The sequence below is a fragment of the Anolis carolinensis genome, unplaced genomic scaffold (genome assembly GCF_035594765.1).
Source record: "Anolis carolinensis isolate JA03-04 unplaced genomic scaffold, rAnoCar3.1.pri scaffold_14, whole genome shotgun sequence".
NCBI lineage: Eukaryota > Metazoa > Chordata > Lepidosauria > Squamata > Dactyloidae > Anolis > Anolis carolinensis.
The window spans coordinates 4,269,802-4,277,301 of NW_026943825.1; the positions used below are offsets into that span (position 1 = coordinate 4,269,802).

The 7,500-nt window shown below is 33.3% G+C and overlaps 1 protein-coding gene across 3 annotated transcripts in view; it reads left to right on the forward strand.

Annotated features, from left to right (window-relative positions):
• Positions 1-6,881: 6,881 nt before the first annotated feature.
• Positions 6,882-7,500, forward strand: part of ehbp1l1 (EH domain binding protein 1 like 1) — a 74,953-nt gene continuing 74,334 nt past the window's right edge. The window contains exon 1 of one of the 3 annotated variants that reach the window (XM_062964818.1): positions 6,882-7,500. This exon is cut by the window's right edge and continues 756 nt beyond it. The gene's annotated coding sequence lies outside the window, so the exon portion shown is untranslated. The other 2 variants (XM_062964819.1, XM_062964820.1) reach the window with 2 other exon arrangements.

Genomic DNA, 7,500 nt, shown 5'->3' on the forward strand with positions numbered 1-7,500 from the left:
CCACTCTTTGGCTCCTTAGAAAACTACAACTCCCAGGGCAGTTGCTACTGTATAGGAAACTGGCTGCGACACACAATGCTTCCTGGCTCAGTTTTTCTTAGGCAAGAAACTTTTAATTTAATTTATTGCAAAGAGGCCTTTGATATACCGGTCGCGAGGAAACTAGACGTCCCAAGGGAATAAAAGGGTCTCTTGGAGCGGACGGTGTCTGTCTGGCGTTCCTCAATGACGGAGTGAGCTCCCGCTGTTAGCCCCAGCTCCTGCTGACCTAGCAGTTCGGAAACATGCGAAGGTGAGTAGAGCAATAGGTACTGCTCCTATCGGCGGGAAGGTAAAGGAAGGGAGGAAAGAGGAAAGGAAGGAAGGAAAGGAGAAAAAGGAAGAGAGGGAAGGGAAGAAGGAAGGAAAAAAGGAAGGAGAAATGGAAGAAAAGAAGGAAAGTAGGAGAAAAGGAAGGAAGGAGAAATGAGGAAAGAAGGAAAGGAAGGAATGAAAAGAAGGAAGGGAAGGAAAGAAAAGGAAAGAAGGAGAAGAAGGAAGAGAGGGAGGAAAGAAGGAAGAAAAAAAAGGAAGGAGAAATGGAAGAAAAGAAGGAAAGTAGGAGAAAAGGAAGGAAGGAAGGAAGGAAGGAAGGAAGGAAGGAAGGAGAAATGAAGGAAGAAAAGAGAAAAGGAGGGAGGGAAAGAAGGAAAGGAAGAAGGGAAGGGAAGGAAGGAAAGAAGGAGAAGAAGGAAGAGAGGGAGGAAAGAAGGGAAAAAAGGAAGGAGAAATGGAAAGAAAGGAGAAAAGGAAGGAAGGAAGGAGGGAAAGAAGGAAGGGAAAAGGAAGGAATGAAAAGAAGGAAGGGAAGAAAGGAAAGGAGAAAAGGAAGGAGAAAAAGGAGAAATGGAAAGAAAGGAGAAAAGGAAGGAAAGGAAGGAGGGAAAGAAGGAAAGGAAGAAGGGAAAAGGAAGGAATGAAAAGAAGGAAGGGAAGAAAGGAAAGGAGAAAAGGAAGGAGAAAAAGGAGAAATGGAAAGAAAGGAGAAAAGGAAGGAAAGGAAGGAAGGGAAGAAAGGAGAGGAGAAAAAGAAAGAAAGGGAAGGAAAGAAGGAAGAAAGATATAATCCATTCCCAAATGGCAAGGAAGGAAGGAGAAAAGGAAGGAGGGAAAGGAGAAAAGGAAGAAAGGGGGAAAAGGAAGGAATGCAAAAATGAAGGAAGGAAAGGAGAAAAAGGGAGAGAGGGAAAGAAGGAGAAGAAGGGAGAGAGGGAGGAAAGAAGGAAGAAAAAAGAAAGGAAGGAGAAAAGGAAGGAAGGAAGGAAGGAAGAAAAGAGAAAAGGAAGGAGGGAAAGAAGGAAGGGAAGAAGGGAAAAGGAAGGAATGAAAAGAAGGAAGGGAAGGGAGGAAAGGAAAGGAAAGAAGGAGAAGAAGGAAGAGAGGGAGAAAAGAAGGAAGGAAAAAGAAAGGAAGGAGAAAAGGAAGGAAAGGATAAGAAGGAAAGTAGGAGAAGAAGGGAAAGAGGGCGGAAAGAAGGAAGAAAAAAAGGAAGGAAGGAAGGAGAAATGAAGGAAGAAAAGAGAAAAGGAGGGAGGGAAAGAAGGAAAGGAAGAAGGGAAGGAAGGAAAGAAGGAGAAGAAGGAAGAGAGGGAGGAAAGAAGGGAAAAAAGGAAGGAGAAATGGAAAGAAAGGAGAAAAGGAAGGAAGGAAGGAAGGAGGGAAAGAAGGAAAGGAAGAAGGGAAAAGGAAGGAATGAAAAGAAGGAAGGGAAGGGAGGAAAGGAAAGGAAAGAAGGAGAAGAAGGAAGAGAGGGAGGAAAGAAGGAAGGAAAAAGGAAGGAGAAAAGGAAGGAAAGGATAAGAAGGGAAGTAGGAGAAAAGGAAGGAAGGAAAGAGAAAAGGAAGGAGAAATGAAGGAAGATATAATCCATTCCCAAATGGCAAGGAAGGAAGGAGGGAAAGAAAGAAGGGAAAGAAGGAAAGGAAGGAAGGAAGGAAAGGAGAAAAAGGAAGGAATGCAAAAATGAAGGAAGAAAAGGAGAAAAGGAAGGCAGGAAGGAAGAAAAGGGAAAAGGAAGGAATGCAGGAAGGAAAGGAGAAAAAAGGAAGAAAGGGAAGGAAAGAAGGAGAAGGGAAAGAGGGCGGAAAGAAGGAAGAAAAAAAGGAAGGAAAGAAGGAGAAAAGGAAGGAATGAAAAGAAGGAAGGAAGGAAAGGAAGAAAGGGGAAAAGGAAGGAATGCAAGAAATGAAGGAAGGAAAGGAGAAAAAGGAAGAAAGGGAAGGAAAGAAGGAAGAAAAAAAGAAAGGAAGGAAAGAAGGAGAAAAGGAAGGAGGGAAAGAAGGAAGGAAAGGAAGGAAGGGGAAAAGGAAGGAATGCAAAAAATGAAGGAAGGAAAGGAGAAAAAGGAAGAAAGGGAAGGAAAGAAGGAAGAAAAAAAGGAAGGAAGGAGGCAGAAAAAGGAATGAAGGAGAAAAGGAAGGGAAGAAGGAATGAAGGAAGGAGAAAAGGAAGGAGGGACAGAAGGAAAGAAAGGAGAAAAAGAAGGAAGGAAGGAAAAAATGAAGGAAGATACAGTGCATTCCCCAATGGCAAGGAAGGAAGGAAAGTAGGCGAAAAGAAGGAAGGAAGGAAGGAAGGAAGGAAGGAAGGAGAAAAGAAAGGAGGAAAAGAATTTATACAAGAAATTTGACAGAAAAAGTAGTTCATTACACATTCATGCTATGTAGTAATTACTGTATTTACGAATTTGGCACCAAAGTATCACGATGCGTTGAAAACATTGACTACAAAAATGGCTTGGATTATCCAGAACGTTGGATAAGTGAGACTCTACTGTATATATAAATCATAAGAGTGGGAAGAATCTAAACGGCCTCTTCCAACTCTTATAATTCTGCGAAATATGCCATTGCCTTAGTTAGAGTCACCTTCTCTGGAGTGTCTCGAACAAAGCCTGGCTGGCCATCTGTCGGGAGTGCTTTGATGGTGTCCTTCCCAACGTTTATGAACCGGCGGCCGACTCTGCAAAATCTGCCTGTTAAGCCAAGAAGCTTATATTTTTTTCCCATTGAATGGCACTAGGACTAAGCCTTGGGTTTGCACCAGATTGAGCAAAAAGACATAAACAAACACCGAAGCCAACCTCGCAAGGCCGTTGTGCAGCAAAGCATGGAATACGATAATCTCCACCTTAAATCCCTATATCGGGAGGAATAAAAAACCATAAAATGGTATATAATGGGGTTTGAGTATGATTATTAGATTTAATAATAATAATAACAATATGTTGTATAACGTGTTGTTTTGGGGCTTAATTTGTAAAATCATAATTTGGTGTTTAATAGGCTTCTCCTTAATCTCTCCTTGTTATCCAACATATTCGCTTATCCAACGTTCTGCCGGCCCGTTTATGTTGGATAAGTGAGACTCTACTGTAATAATAATAATAAATAACGGTGGTATATAATGGGGTTTGAGTATGATTAGATTTAATAATAAAGTAAGAATAATGTAATATAAGTATGATATAGTACAGGCAATGAAGTAATTATAATATAACAATGATAATGGCAATATTACTATAAATTAATATAATATATAATAACGACAATAGTGTAATATAATAATGGCTAATAATATTACAAAATAATAGTGTAATATAAAAATAATATGATTTAAGGTAAGAATAATTAAGTATAGAAAGACAATAGCGTGATATAATCCTAAGAATAATATAAAATAATAATAATAGCATAATATTAAAGGGGTAATATAAAATAATATAATAAAGTAAGAATAATGTGATATAAGTATGATATAGCATGGGCAATAAAGTAATTATAACAATGATAATGGCAATATTACTATAAATTAATATAATATATAATGACAATAGTGTAATATAATAATGGCTAATAATATTACAAAATAATAGTGTAATATAAAAATAATATGATTTAAGGTAAGAATAATCTAAGTATAGGAAGACAATAGCATGATATAATCCTAAGAATAATATAAAATAATATAATAATATAAAATAATATAATAGGAATAATATAAAATAATATAATAATATAAAATAATATAATAGGAATAATATAAAATAATATAATAAAGTAAGAATAATGTAATATTATAATACAGCAAGTCTCATATAATAAATATAAGATAATAAGGAATGACAATGGCAATAATAATAAAATGATAAGAGTAATAATACTTATTATTAATAATAATAATTAATAATAATATTAATTTATTAATATAAATTAATAATGATCTAAAACAATAACAACAATAATAATGACGATGATGCAAGATGACCTTTCATAGCTTTCCCATTCGGTTGCTAAATTTGGGAAGGTGAGTTTCCATGATGAAGAGGATTGGTTTACGGTAATAAATCCAATTTATTTATACCCTCTGAGCCACAAGATAGCTATGCAAAAGGCGTCGGCCCAGCAGATGCACTTGCCTGGGAAAAAGGGGATGAGTGGCATTTAATAGAGCGCTCGGACTGGACTTTAATGCTGGTTTGTTGCTTAAAATTGAATTAAAATTACATTAATTCCATTATTTTCACAACAACCCTGTAAAGTATGCAGTTTGATCCTATTATATTGACAGATATTGCAAAACAGTGCCATCCAATGGTGGTGTGAGGTAGTGCATGGAAACAGCAATTATATGAGTTGCAATTAAATACTGCTAAACAGTGCCCTCTAATGGTGGTGGGAGGAAGTGCATGGAGAAATTTCTAAGTTTGTGAGCAAGAGAACTTTACACTCTGTACATGCCCAGAGGCACCGTAACTTTCTTTATTTAACTTTTTTTTTTAAAAAAAAGCCATCATGAGACAGCCAAGAAGGCAAGGAAAATGGTTGTTTGCCTGTGTTCCCTGGATGCAAAAGCACTCTGTGCATGCTCAGGAACACTCCTGAAAATTAAATATTACCGTATATACTCGAGTATAAGCTGACCCGAATATAAGCCGAGGCACCTAATTTTACCACAAAAAAACCTGGGAAAACATTGACTCCAGTATAAGCCGAGATACCAATAAAATTACATTACTGTATATACTCGAGTGTCCATTGAACTGCAAAATGCAAGTATTATTATTATTATTATTATTGACCCTGCAAAATGCAATTATTATTATTATTATTATTATTATTATTATTATTATTATTATTGGCCCTGCAAAATGCAAGTATTATTATTATTATTATTATTATTATTATTATTATTATTGACCCTGCAAAATGCAAGTATTATTATTATTATTATTATTATTATTATTATTGACCCTGCAAAATGCAAGAATTATTATTATTATTATTATTATTATTATTATTATTATTATTATTATTATTGACCCTGCAAAATGCAATTATTATTATTATTATTATTATTATTATTATTATTATTATTATTATTATTATATTTTTGTCCATTGGTCCTGCAAAATGCAAGGGAATCCTCCAAGAGGCACCCAAACCCAGGACAACTCGTGCTTGGCTGAAAACCCATTCAATGCAAGCAAGGCACTCTTCACATGCTCAGGAACCCTTTTATTATTATTATTATTATTATTATTATTATTATTATTATTATTATTTATTTTATATTATTATTATTATTTATTTTATATTATTATTATTATTATTATTATTATTATTATTATTATTATTATTGACCCTGCAAAATGCAATTATTATTATTATTATTATTATTATTGACCCTGCAAGATGCAAGTATTATTATTATTATTATTATTACTATTATTATTATTATTGACCCTGCAAAATGCAAGTATTATTATTATTATTATTATTATTATTATTATTGTCAATTGACTCTGCAAAATGCAAGGGAATCCTCCAAGAGGCACCCAAAACCAGGACAACTCGTGCTTGGCTAACGCTGCGTGTGGGCGCTCTGCCCATGCTCAGGAACCCTTCATTATTATTATTATTATATTTTTGTCCATTGACTTGTGCTTGGCTGAAAACCCATTCAGTGCATGCAAGGCACTCTGCACATGCTCAGGAACCCTTCATTATTATTATTATATTTTTGTCCATTGACTTGTGCTTGGCTGAAACCCATTCAGTGCATGCAAAGCACTCTGCACATGCTCAGGAACCCTTCATTATTATTATTATATTTTTGTCCATTGACTTGTGCTTGGCTGAAAACCCATTCAGTGCATGCAAGGCACTCTGCACATGCTCAGGAACCCTTCATTATTATTATTATATTTTTGTCCATTGACTTGTGCTTGGCTGAAAACCCATTCAGTGCATGCAAGGCACTCTGCACATGCTCAGGGACCCTTTTATTATTATTATTATTATTATTATTATTATTATTATTATTATATTTTTGTCCAATGACCCTGCAAAATGCAAGTATTATTATTATATTTTTGTCCATTGACCCCGAAAAATGCTATTATTATTATTATTATTATTATTATTATTATTATTATTATTATTATTATTGACCCTGCAAAATGCAATTATTATTATTATTATTATTATTATTATTATTATTATTATTATTATTATATTTTTGTCCATTGGTCCTGCAAAATGCAAGTATTATTATTATTATTATTATTGACCCTGCAAAATGCAAGTATTATTATTATTATTATTATTATTATTATTATTATTATTATTATTATATTTTTGTCCATTGAATTGCAAAATGCAATTATTATTATTATTATTATTATTATTATTATTATTATTATTATTATTATATTTTTATCCATTGACCTGCAAAATGCAAGTATTATTATTATTATTATTATTATTATTGACCCTGCAAAATGCAAGTATTATTATTATTATTATTATTATTATTATTATTATTATTGACCCTGCAAAATGCAATTATTATTATTATTATTATTATTATTATTATTATTATTATTGACCCTGCAAAATGCAAGTATTATTATTATTATTATTATTGTCAATTGACTCTGCAAAATGCAAGGGAATCCTCCAAGAGGCACCCAAAACCAGGACAACTCGTGCTTGGCTAAGGCTGCGTGCGGGCGCTCTGCCCATGCTCAGGAACCCTTCATTATTATTATTATTATATTTTTGTCCATTGACTTGTGCTTGGCTGAAAACCCATTCAGTGCATGCAAGGCACTCTGCACATGCTCAGGGACCCTTTTTTAATTATTATTATTATTATTATTATTATTATATTTTTGTCCAATGACCCTGCAAAATGCAAGTATTATTATTATTATTATTATTATTATTAACCCTGCAAAATGCAATTATTATTATTATTATTATCATTGACCCTGCAAAATGCAATTATTATTATTATTATTATTATTATTATTATTATCATTGACCCTGCAAAATGCAATTATTATTATTATTATTATCCCTGCAAAATGCAATTATTATTATTATTATTATCCCTGCAAAATGCAATTATTATTATTATTATTATTATTATTATTATTGACCCTGCAAAATGAAAGTA